The sequence below is a fragment of the Lampris incognitus genome, chromosome 1 (assembly GCF_029633865.1).
Source record: "Lampris incognitus isolate fLamInc1 chromosome 1, fLamInc1.hap2, whole genome shotgun sequence".
Classification (NCBI taxonomy): Eukaryota; Metazoa; Chordata; class Actinopteri; order Lampriformes; family Lampridae; genus Lampris; species Lampris incognitus.
In genome coordinates this window covers 60,074,527-60,086,569 of record NC_079211.1, presented here as the reverse complement: position 1 = coordinate 60,086,569, position 12,043 = coordinate 60,074,527, and the positions used below count along the sequence as shown (strand labels likewise).

The following is a 12,043-nucleotide window of genomic DNA, read 5'->3' as shown; positions in this document are numbered from 1 at the left end:
AAGCATTGAGACCCTTTTTCACCCTGAGAGGTTCGTCTTTAAAAAAAGACGTTAATGTAAATATATTTACGGGTTCAGACATATTGTTTTGAGTGGAAAATAATGCAGTGAGATTCCCCAAGGCACCGGAAGTATAACTCCGCCCACACGTGATGTCGCGTCGTGACGTCGTGCTTAAGAGCCGAATAATCATAGTCCGTGAAACAGAGTCCATGGTCAAAACCATTTAAAAAAGGCATGGGAAAAGAGGTGGCCTGGTTAGGAAAAAACTTTGGTGAACAGATGGGTTTTGAGGTGTTGTTTGAAGGTTTCCATAGACTGTGGTGCGTTGAGGTGGTCTGGGAGGGCATTCCACAGCCTGGGGGCAGCTGAGGAGAAAGCCCGCTTCCCCATGGTTATCAGCTTCCACTTTGCTTCTTGGAGGAAGTTGGCATCAGAAGAGCGAAGGGTACGTGTGCAGGTCTTTGGTGCAAGGAGCTCCTTGAGGTAGGAGGGGGCATTTCCATATATGCATTGGTGGGTGAGGAGGGAGATCTTGTACTCAACTCTGAAAGATATGGGGAGCCAGTGAAGTGATTTGAGGGTGGGAGTGATGTGATCATACTTGCGCACCCTCATCAGGATCCTAGCAGCGCAGTTCTGGATGTACTGGAGCCTCTAAAGACAGAAGCTGGGGATCCCGATGAGAAGTGCGTTGCAGTAGTCCAGCCTGGAGGAGACAAAGGCATGGACGAGCTTTTCTGCATCTGCGTGGGAGAGCATGGGACGGAGTTTAGAGATTTTCCTGAGATGATAGGACTTTTGGCAGAGGTGGTTGATGTGCGTCTCAAAGGTGAGGTGGGGGTCCATTTTAACCCCCAGGTTTGTGACTGATGCGGAGAGGGGGGTGTTTTGGCCGGAGAAAGTAATGCTGGTGATGGATGATGACTGGATCTGATGAGGTGTACCAATTTGGATAGCTTCTGTCTTAGAGCTGTGTAACTGTAGAAAGTTCAGCTTCATCCATGCCTCTATCTCCTCCAGGCAGGACTTCAGTGTGGGCAGTGGCAGAGGTGTGGAGGGAGTGGGTTTGGTTCTGAGATATAATTGTGTATCATCAGCATAGCAATGGAAAGCTATTTCATGCTTACTGATGATGTGGCCTAGGGGGATCATGTACAGGGTGAAAAGGGTGGGACCCAACACCGAACTTTGTGGAACACCGCACATGACATTGTGGGTCTGAGATTTTGCCTTGCCCAGGGCAACATACTCAGTTCTGTCGGATAAGTAGGAGGTGAACCAGTTGTGGACAGTGCTAGAGAGACCGATGTTGGAGTGCAGACGTCGGAGGAGAATTGGTGTCGAAGGCCGCTGTGAGATCCAGGAGGATGAGGAGGGATGGGGAACCAGTGTCAGCTGTCATTAAGAGGTAATTTGTGACCCTGACCAGAGCCGTTTCTGTGCTGTGGCCAGGGCGGAAACCGGACTGGAACTTTTCGAACAGATTGTTATGTATTAGGTGGGTCTGGAGTTGAGCGGCGACTGCTTTTTCTAAGACTTTGGAAATGAATGGGAGGTTGGAGATGGGTCGATAGTTTGCAAGGATTTCTGGGTCAAGAGAGGGTTTTTTGAGTAGGGGTCCGATTACAGCAGTTTTGAGGGAGGTTGGGACATGACCGGATTGGAGGGAGTGATTGATGACCTTGGTGATGAGGGGACTGAGGGCGGAAAGGTCAGATTTTAGCAAAACTGTGGGGAAGGGATCAAGGGCACTGATGGTGGGTTTCATGTTCTTTACAATGCTCTCGACCTCTTGCTGCGTGGCGTTTGAAAAACAGCACAGAAGCTGGATGCATCCAGGCTCTGGGTCTTCGGAGAGGGCCAGTGAGGCGGGAAAGCTAGAGAGGTGAGAGCGAATGTTGTTCACTTTCCCCTTGCGCCAGTCACGAGAGATGACATCAATGAATCACACAACGCAGATGGTAACGTGCGGCAGCAGCCATTTCGTTAAAACAGGAAGAACAACAGAGACTGCAACACAGGCAGACCGGAAGGGAGGCTTGATAACTATAGCAACCACAACCAATACTGGTGTCACCCCTTTTTTCCCAAAAGAAAGACCCCCCCCCTACACACAGTACAACAATAACACCACAGAACACCAGGCAACATCACAGCTCAGGCTATATAACTAGACCTGTAAGGTAAGACAAAACATTATCACCAGTACACACAACCAACTGGCCTAAAGTTCAAAGCGTCGAGCGTCGAGGTGCAAGAGCAGGCACAAACTCACCAGGGGAGCTCCCCCCAGGCTCGACCTCGACGGGAGGCACAGTCTCCTCCCCCAGTCTCATATCGTTATCACAAGGCAGGCAAGGGGGGCTCGGCAATGGCTGGCGGTATGTCAGGGCAGTGCGGGGCAGGGTTGTCCAAGTCCTTATCAGACGCGAAATCGTCTGCAAGGGGTTCAGAGGCCGTAGAGGGACCTTCCACTTTGTAGCAGTCACCCAGCCTGACCCTGTAGGAGGTACGACGGAGTTGAGACCCCGTGAACTTCTGGATATTGCACCATGAACCATCCACGCTCGTGACGAGGTACCTGTCACGGGCCTTTGACTTATTCCGGTCACCATACAGGTACACCAGTTCACCAGGTCGAATGGTGGGAGGCACGGCCACACGACCAGAGGGCACCTTTGACTTCATGCTGTACGGATGGTTGGTGACACGCTCCGAGTGTTGTTTCAAGATGAGGTCCTGGTCGACCACAGGCAACTGCCTATGGGAGAACTGGTCACGCTGAAGCAGCATTTCACGGGCAGACAATCCCCGTGACCTAACACGACTGTTCAGGTTGGCCGTAGCGACAGAGAGTAACAGGGGAGTAACAGCCCTACAGTTAGGCTCGAGATGAAGAATCTCCCCCTGAATCTCTTGAACAGCCTTCTCTGCCACTGGGTTCTTATTGACATTCTTGGCGTTGCCCACCTCAACAACAGTCTGTGCATAGCGAGGGCCCCATCCCCTGCCAATGCAGCAAAACCAGGGGCAGGGTCAGTCCTGATCACAGCAAAGGGGCCGTCGAGAGGGGACAGACCCATACATAAGCGGGTTAAAGCGTCCCTGAGAGTGTCTCTGCGCTCGTCGTCGATGAGGCAAGACAGCGTGAAAGACGTGACACACTCCCGGACAATCAGAATGAACTGGCGGTCCCGCCTGAACACATCAGACTGGTCAGATACAAACGCAGGGGCTTTCTTCAGAGCTGCACACTGGTGGCAGCCGCTGGAGACACGTTGCACAGCAGAGTCCATATCGAACGCGTAGAAGTAGCGTTGCACAATTTTCTTTAACTGGGTGCCGGTGGGGTGATCGAGCTTGATATGGAGAGAGGTCAGTAGGCCATCAAGGATAGACCAAGGCACAACGATGCAGTCCGTCGAGGCTGCGAGGGGTGTGTGCCGACGAACAACTAGGAGGCAGTCCTTAGCCACTGTGGTGACGTTCAGGTAATGTTTCACATCACAAATGTCATCAGCTTCTTGGATGGACGCGTACCCTGACGGAGGTGAGCCCGGGTCCGTCTGAGGTCAGAGCACTCTGCCTGTATGGCAAGCCAGGCCGACCTGTTGGTGAAGGGCAGAGGTAGGACAGGTCCCATGTTGACCCTGGCCTGGAACGGACCTACAGCGCCGTTATAGCCTTCAAAGTGGGGATCAAACACTACATCAAACTCTCTATGCAGGGCGCGAAACTCATCTCTGACGTCAGCATGCATGATGTTATCTGGATCCAGAGCGACGAGGTCAGAGGACAAGGCTGACATGGTCGTCGGGGCCGGTTTGGGGGGATCAGCTGACACGGTGGCGTCACTGAGTGACGGGACATATGTGGCGCAGACACAGCATAGGTGGTGGCTTTTCTGGACCAGCCACGGCTCGCCAGTGAGATTTGGGACATGGATCTTCCCGGACACACCCCGTAGCAAAGTTGGGGCAGGCCACTGCTGTGTGTCAGACTGGTCACATGAGACATCGACGTGTGGTTCAACAGCCAGCTCACTGTCCACATTGCACAGCTCAGGAGGCAGTTCGAGCTCGATGTACTCCCCTGGCCACACAGTAGATTTATCCGGAGCGCGGAGCACGTGCGCGCGCCGTACGGCATGCCTGTCCATCGGTGTTTGGAGGGTGCCATAGCGGTATATATCCTCGCCCAAGCGGATGTGGTGTTTGGCTGGTCTGATGGAGATGTCGTTCTTTTCCATAAAGGGAATTCCAGCCAGGATGTCAGATTCGAGATTCTCAACAATGAGGCCCTCAAAATAGAGGTCATGGCCATCACTCTGGAAGTGTGTCCGTGTCTCTCCCAATACTTTCAAAAGGGGCGAGCCATCTGCTTGGAATGCGGACTGCGTACTTCCTGTGACGGTGACGCCCAGCCTGATCGCGCATGAGGCCCTCATCATGTTGCCTGTTGCCCCACTATCAACGGTGAGACACACAGGGCAGTGTCCATGGAAGGCATCGAGGTAAGGGGATTGTTTGATAAGTACACGTTTCACACCACTAGATGGCGCTGGCTCCCCACTAACGCACTCCTCTACCTCATCATCAGTCTCGACCTGCTCTCCCAAAACCTGGTGCGACTTTGCTATGTACATTTTATCTTGGGGGGGCAGAAAGGAACATTTGCTGGGAAGTGATTATCAGGCCTGTCGGCACATTTACAAAGAGGACATGACCTCCTTGTCCAGACAGGGATGGATTGCTTTGACTCAGAGAGTTCAGACACAGCCGCGCACATAGCCCTAGCATCCTCTGAGGCCTGCAGTTCCTCTACTAACGAATCAAGGGCTTGTGAGATTTCTGGTTTAATTGATGCCAATGTGCGAGACCGCAACTCAGTGCTGTACCGTTGTTTGACGAGCTTCGGTAGATCACCATGTATGAGGCGGAGCCATGTGAGTACAACAAAGTTCTCCAGTGAGGGCGTTAACTCCTCGTCCTCGATCACAGTCTGTCCCATGTGACTGATGCCAGAATCTTTACACTGTAGATTGTCTTCCGTGAAGGCCATCAAGCGTTGATATAAATCCTCTGGTCTCTCATCAGGCTCCCGTTTAATAGCAGCAAAGTCAATGAAATGAGCCCCGGTGCACTGAAAGCCGTAATGTAGATGAATAGCTTGCCATATGCTGTCAACAGATGTGGAGTTCCTGGCTATGCTGTGACGAGAGATTACAGGACAATAATTGGCTATCTGTCCCAACATTAGCTCTAACATGGCTACCTTCTGTTCTTTATTGCGACGTCGGGGCGCGGAAATATCTTCACCATCATCTGTGAATCCCCGGACAGGGGACGTTTTAGACTTCTTCTCCCACTCCACGCCATCGAGCAGGAAGGGGGCAAACCCGGCGTCGAGCGACAGTATATAAAGCAGGTTCTGACGCCAGTTCTCAAAAGAGTTCGCCGTCTCGATCTTTGTTAAACACCACTGCTTCGGTGCTCTGTGTGTTGCCATGCTGCCCACTTAGCTAGCACAACTGTGTCTGAGCTAGCCCAGCTGCGTCTGGTGGTAGACGTAACTACCCTGTGATTCCCTGGAAGGGCTACCGCGATTAATTCGGTAAATATCAGTGCTCGGGCCGTAAGTCTGGTAAGCGCTGCCACCACGCCAGGAATGAGAGACGATATCAATGAATCACACAACGCAGATGGAAACGTGCGGCAGCAGCCGTTTCGTTAAAACAGGAAGAACAACAGAGACTGCAACGCAGGCAGACCGGAAGGGAGGTTTGGTAACTATAGTAACCACAACCAATACTGGAGTTGACAAAGGTGATGTGCTCGTTGCACCTCTCCTCAGTAGCTTCTGGGTGTGAGTGGGATTGAGGTTTGAATAGATGGTTTACAGTGGAGAAGAGCTGCTTGGAGTTTCCAGGATTGCTACTTATAATGTTTGAGTAGAACTGTGAACGTGCAGTGTTGAGGGATTTGGTGTACGCTTGCTTAGCAGGTCAGTCCAGAGGTCAGGAAACGCCGCTCGAGGACACGTCCGAATTTCTTCATCCTCCTCAGCTCATATGTGTACCAGGGCGCTGAGCGCTGGAAGGAGACCATCCGGGACTTGAGAGGGGCGTGCTGGTTTAAAAGATCACTCAGGGACTTGTAGTAATCAACAGAGTCTGTGGCTGAGTGGAGGTATACAGGACGAGATGAGATGTGTTGGAGGTCAAGGGAAAGGGCAGCCGAGTTTATGTTTTTTAGACTTCTAAATTGAATGTTCTGTTTGGGCCTGGAGAGGGGGGTCAGTAATGGCAGCTCCATGGAAATCATGTTGTGGTCGGATACACCTAGACTAGATGGTGTTGGAGATGACCAAATCGAGTGTATGACCTTTGTTATGTGTTGGCTCATTGACATGTTGTGTGAAGTGGAGGTGGTCCAGTAGTTGGAGAAGCTCGACTGCTTAGTGATCTGAGGCGTTGTCCACGTGAATATTAAAATCTCCAAGAATCAAAATATTGTCAGTGGTTGAGCAGAGGGAGGTGAGGAGGTCCTGGAATTCTGAGAAAAAGATTGACTTGGGTCTGGGAGGAGGGCGGTAAACAAGAAGCATGGTCAAAGGGGCAGGGGACTTGCATTTCAATGCTAAGCATTCAAATGAGGACTGCGTGGCAAGTGGGATGGGGGATGGCTCCAGTTCCTGCCGGTGGAAAATGGCTAGGCCACCACAGTTCTTGCCAAAGCGGGCCTTCTCCAACTAACCAAAACCGGGTGAGCAGAGCTCATTTAACCCAAAGAAAAACATCAGGCTGGTGCCAGCTCTCTGTAATACAGAGGAGATCTAACTTATTTTCAATGATATGGCGGTGGAGAAGGGAGGCTTTTGATCCAATTGACTGTGCATTAAATAGGGCCATTTTGATCATTTGCAGGGGAAAGGTGGGGGTGGTTTTCTGTAGGGGTCGTAGTACTTTGAAATCCACACGTTGTCGTCTGACCTGCAGGAGTTGCGGAAATCTCGCGGTGTTTCCTCTTGTAAGGTGTGGAGATCTCGCAATGTTTCCCCCATTACGTCTGTAGCAGGTGACAGTGCTCTGATGACGTCTCAGCTCAACAGTGGACCAGATGGATGGGATGAAGTAAACAGAGTTGTCTGGCTGGTTGTTGATGAAATGTCCAGGAATCCAGGAAACATTGTCCATCTTCAGCAAATTTCCTCCGTCGATGGCCTCTGGTGTGTCCTCGTGTTGGTAGCCGGGTGATGGGCATCTCCTTTCCACCAGAGCTGAGGACTGTATACTGCCGGGGGGTTGTTGCTCCTTCTGGCCCAGCGACGTCCATGGCAGACTGGTGGTGGACTCATTCCAGTCGGATCTCCGGGTCGGGAGGACAGCACTCGGACAGGGAGAAGTGGAGTCAGGCAGGCAGTGACCATCGAGATCAAAGGTATCTGTAAAACGTGCACATACCTGCACAACAGCCAGGATGGCCAGGGTGGATGTCGTTGTCCACCCTGGCCAGGTTACCTGCATCAAATGTAAGGTGCCTGCTGGTTTCACCTCACCAGTAGTGCTGTTTGAGGTCAACCACCTAGACCTGAGACTGGAGCAGCTAGATCTTGGCGATGGCATTGTTGAGGTTCACCACACCAGGGGGCCTTATATTGAAATCCCAGTGGGCAACCTCATCCAACACAACATTACCTTGTGCAACTTTACAGTGTTAGGCAGCATCCAGACAATGGAAACGGTCCAGACAGACAGTATTGAGGTCAACAATGTCGACTCACCTGTTTCTGTGCATGGGGATGACAAATATCAAACAGGGCAGCTGTCCCAGCTGTGGCATCCTGTTGTCGATGTAAGCCATTTAAATGACGAACAACAAGCAGTAGTAAAACAAACGCCCTATGAGGAGCCAAATGCATTTGCTCGGGATGATAATGACAAAGGATGTGTTCCAAGCCTCCAAATGAGCATAACTCTTAAGGATGATATTCCAGTGCAGCGACCCTTAGCAGAAATCCCCAAGCCCCTCTACAAATAAGTCAAGGAGTATATCCAGGACTTACTGGCAAAGAAGTGGATAGTAAAACTGAAGTCTCCATACTCTGCTCCAGTGGTTTGTGTTCGCAAGAAGGACGGGAGCTCGATGCTTTCTATTGATTACAGGCCCCTGAACCAAAAGAAAGCCCCAGACAGACATCCCCTGCCACATATTCAAGATATTGATGTACTCGGCGGATACAGCTGGTTCTCAATTTTTGATCAGAGAACAGGCTAGCATCACGGTTTCATTGCGGAAGGGTCACAACACATGATGACATTTATCACCCCCTGGGGCTTGTATAAGTGGGTGCGCATCCCCTTCAGACTTTCAAATGCTCCAGCTGCATTTCAGAGGAGCATGGAGGAAATGCTCACCTCCTAGCGGGATGAATGCTGCATCCCATTCTTAGACGATATCCTCTGCTATGCTAAGACATTTGAAGACCATATCGAGGTACTGAGGCGCATTCTGAAGGCCCTCCAACAACACGGTGTAAAGCTTAGACCAACCAAGTGCGAGTTCTTCAAGAGAGAGGTCCGTTATGTAGGAAGGCTGGTCTCTGTTGATGGAGTTTGGATCGACCCCAAGGATCTGGAAGCCATCCAGGCATTGAGAGGTAAAACACCCATCACTGTTGGAGAAGTTCGTAAGTTACTAGATTCCTCGGCTATTATCAGATGAACATACAAACTTCTGTAGAATTGCCAGGCCAATGTATGAGCTCTTGCAAGCAAAAAGCCCAGCCCTGTGGTGCCTCAACCATGACAACAGAAGAGAAAGGGGGCACAGCTGTCATCCAGGACCCCAATACGATGGACTGGAGAACACTAAAGAGCTCTAGACCAGCCAATACATAGCCTGTCCTACCCACCAGTGCTTGGTTATCCTGACTTTGACCTTCCTTTCGTGTTCCACACAGACACATCAGAACAAGAGCTCGGTGCCATGCTATACCAACGGCGGTGAGGGGGGGGGGGGCTCAGGGTAATCGCCTATGGGTCTAGAACACTGATGCCTGCAGAACGAAATTACAACCTTCACTCAGGTCAACTCGAATTTCTGGCATTAAGGTGGGACATAAGTGAGAAATTTCGAGACTATCTCTTCTATGCCCCCCACTTCATTGTGTATACAGATAGCAACCTATTAACTTTTGTAATGAGCACCACCAAGCTCAATGCTGTTGGGCACCGATGGATTGGCGAACTTGTTGACTTTCAGTTTGAAGTAAAATATCGATCCGGAAAAGTAAATGTGGATGCTGACATGCTGTCCAGGTTGCCATTAGACACTGACAGCTATGTTGAGTCATGCACAGAGGAGCTCCCCAGAGACACAATTCTGGCAATGTGGGAAGGCAGCAGAGCTGCTAAAACAATGAGACCTTGCTTATGTTGCTGCCCTGAACTTGTCACAAAATACTAGTTCAACCTTACAGTTACCACAGCTGCTCCCAACCATAAGCCGTGACGGGCCCGTGAAATCTCAGCGAAATGATCCTGCCATCATTCAAGTCATCAGACTGAAGGAGACTAGCAACACTCTGACTGGGGACATGAGAAGGGGAGTTAGTGGTCTTACAAGGAATCTTCTGCAAGAGTGGGAGAAACTTCATCTCAAAGATGGCTTGCTATACAGGAACACCAGCCACAGAAGTCAACTTGTCCTGCCTGACCAGTACCGACATATGGTCTTGAAACACCTCCATGATGATATGAGTCATATGGGGACCAAGAGAGTCCTGGGCCTAGTCTGAGACAGATTTTATTGGCAATACATGAAACGGGATGTTGAGGCTTATGTGACAATAAAGTGTCCTTGCATCAAGCAGAAAAAGCCTGTCTTACACATCAGAGCGCCCATGGGGAGCATTACCACCAGCTCACCCTTAGAGCTTATGTCTATTGACTACCTTCACTTGGAATCCAGCAAAGGAGGCTTTGAGTACATTCTGGTTGTTGTAGACAATTTCACCAGTTTTGCACAAGCCTATGCTACCAAAAGTAAGTCCAGAAAGACAGCTGCAGAGAAACTATTTGATGATTTCATTTCAGTTCGGCTACCCGTGGAACCTACATTATCACCAAGGTAGAGAATTTGAGAAGGAGCTTTTCAAAGCCCTGCAACAGCTGAGTGGAGTGGGTCACTCAAGAACCACCCCCTAACATCCTCAGGGAAGTCCTGCAGCGAGGTTTAACCATACCTTGCTTCAGATATTCAGGACCCTGGAGGAAAAAGAAAAGGAAAGGTGGAGCACCTACCACAAGTCATCCATGCCTATAACTGTACCAGGCATGAAACGACTGAATTTTCACCGTTCTATCTCATGGTCTTCACCCACATCTGCCTGAGGACATGATATTTTGCTTGGCTACTGATGAAGAAGTCACTTCTCCGAGAGGCTATGCAGAGAAGGGGGCCTCTAGAATGAAGGAAGCTTACAGGCTCGCCTCTTAGAATAGTCAATGGTCAAGTTCTCGGGGAAAGAGCTACTATGACCACCACATGAAGGGTGTTGTCCTCGAACCAGGTGACCCTGTCTTGGTGCGTAACCTGCGTGAGAGAGGGGGCCCAGGTAAATTAAGACCATACTGGGAAAACATGGTTCATGTTGTGAAGCAAAGGATTGCTGATGGGCCTGTTTACAAAGTGACCCCAGAAACAGGTGAAAACCAGGTACGAACACTACACCGCAACCTGGTTTACCTAGTCAATGACTTACCTGTTGATTAACCCCAGCAGTCACAGAAGTCACCAACTAGAAGAGAGACTCGCCAAAACACCGACTTTCTCCATCAATAGAACCACAACTCCGACAGGGAACAAGGAGCTGTCAGTAAAACACAAAGAAACAGTGAATGGAACCCAACCAGTGACTCTTCCAATGAGGATGAACCACAATAATACTGGCTGAGAGTACCAGTAAGGAGAGAACTTGAGAGTACACAAGTATAGCCTGTATGTAAGCCTCAGAGAAACTCAAGTCATGTAACCACTACAGAGAGAGGTGAGCAAAAACCCATGAAAACATACCTGAAAGAGTAACCAGAAGAAGTGTACATGTCAGTGAGAGAAGAGAAGGTCCTGCCCATTATGAAGAGCAGAGAAACGAGACACAGAACACATGGAAAGGACTAGAGAAAAGAGGAACACTTACCAGTTGAACCAATACCTGTAGATTGTGAGCAGGAAGAAGTGATGCAGCAAGAGAATAGACCAGCAGCCCCTCAAACCATCAGTGAGCAGCCCTGTGAAGATCAAGCTTGTCAGCCACTAACTCGGAGGTCCACTCGAGTGAGAAAGCCTGCTCAGATTCCTGGTATGAATCCTTAGGTCAACCCTCTTACCAACCCCACACGATTTGCAACAAAGGGAGGGCCTCTCACTGTGGGCACCATCAGTGCCAATCTGGGAAACACAGACAGGTTTCACTAGAGGCATTTTTTGTTTAGCCATTTAGAACAGTTAAACAGTTCTCAAAAAAACTCCACAGGACAGCAAGTATCATTTCATGAATTTTAGTCAGGAAAATATGTGAAACTTTACAAAGAATACATTTCAGGTATTTGGTAAATATTTTTAGATGTACATTCAACAATACATTCAATAGAAGACACAGCTGTATCAAATACAAAAATAATGACTGTCAGCATATTACAGTACAGTATGAATGTCCATATATGTAAACTATGAAGAGCAAGTATTAACTAGGTGATAGGTGGTAGTTGTATAATAATCGAAACCGCCCTGACCATGCTGTTTAGCTAGCAGATATCACAAACATTAAAACAAAGTTGCATTTTGCATTTACTCAGAAATATCATGCTCACAATATTGCTACACCCCCTGGACCCACCACCCACGAGGATGAGCATTGGGGTAGGGTGCAATGCAAGCCGGGCAGCAGGCAAAGGCGGGGATCGGAGCATGCCGACCTCCGGCATCACAGGCTGGTCCTCGAGACATGGAATGTCACCTCTCTGTCAGGGAAGGAGCCT

At 49.7% G+C, this 12,043-nt stretch overlaps 1 pseudogene; it reads right to left on the bottom strand.

Annotated features, from left to right (window-relative positions):
• Positions 1 to 258: 258 nt before the first annotated feature.
• On the bottom strand, positions 259 to 7,865 carry LOC130110846 (uncharacterized; annotated as a pseudogene).
• Between the last annotated feature and the right edge of the window lie 4,178 nt (positions 7,866 to 12,043).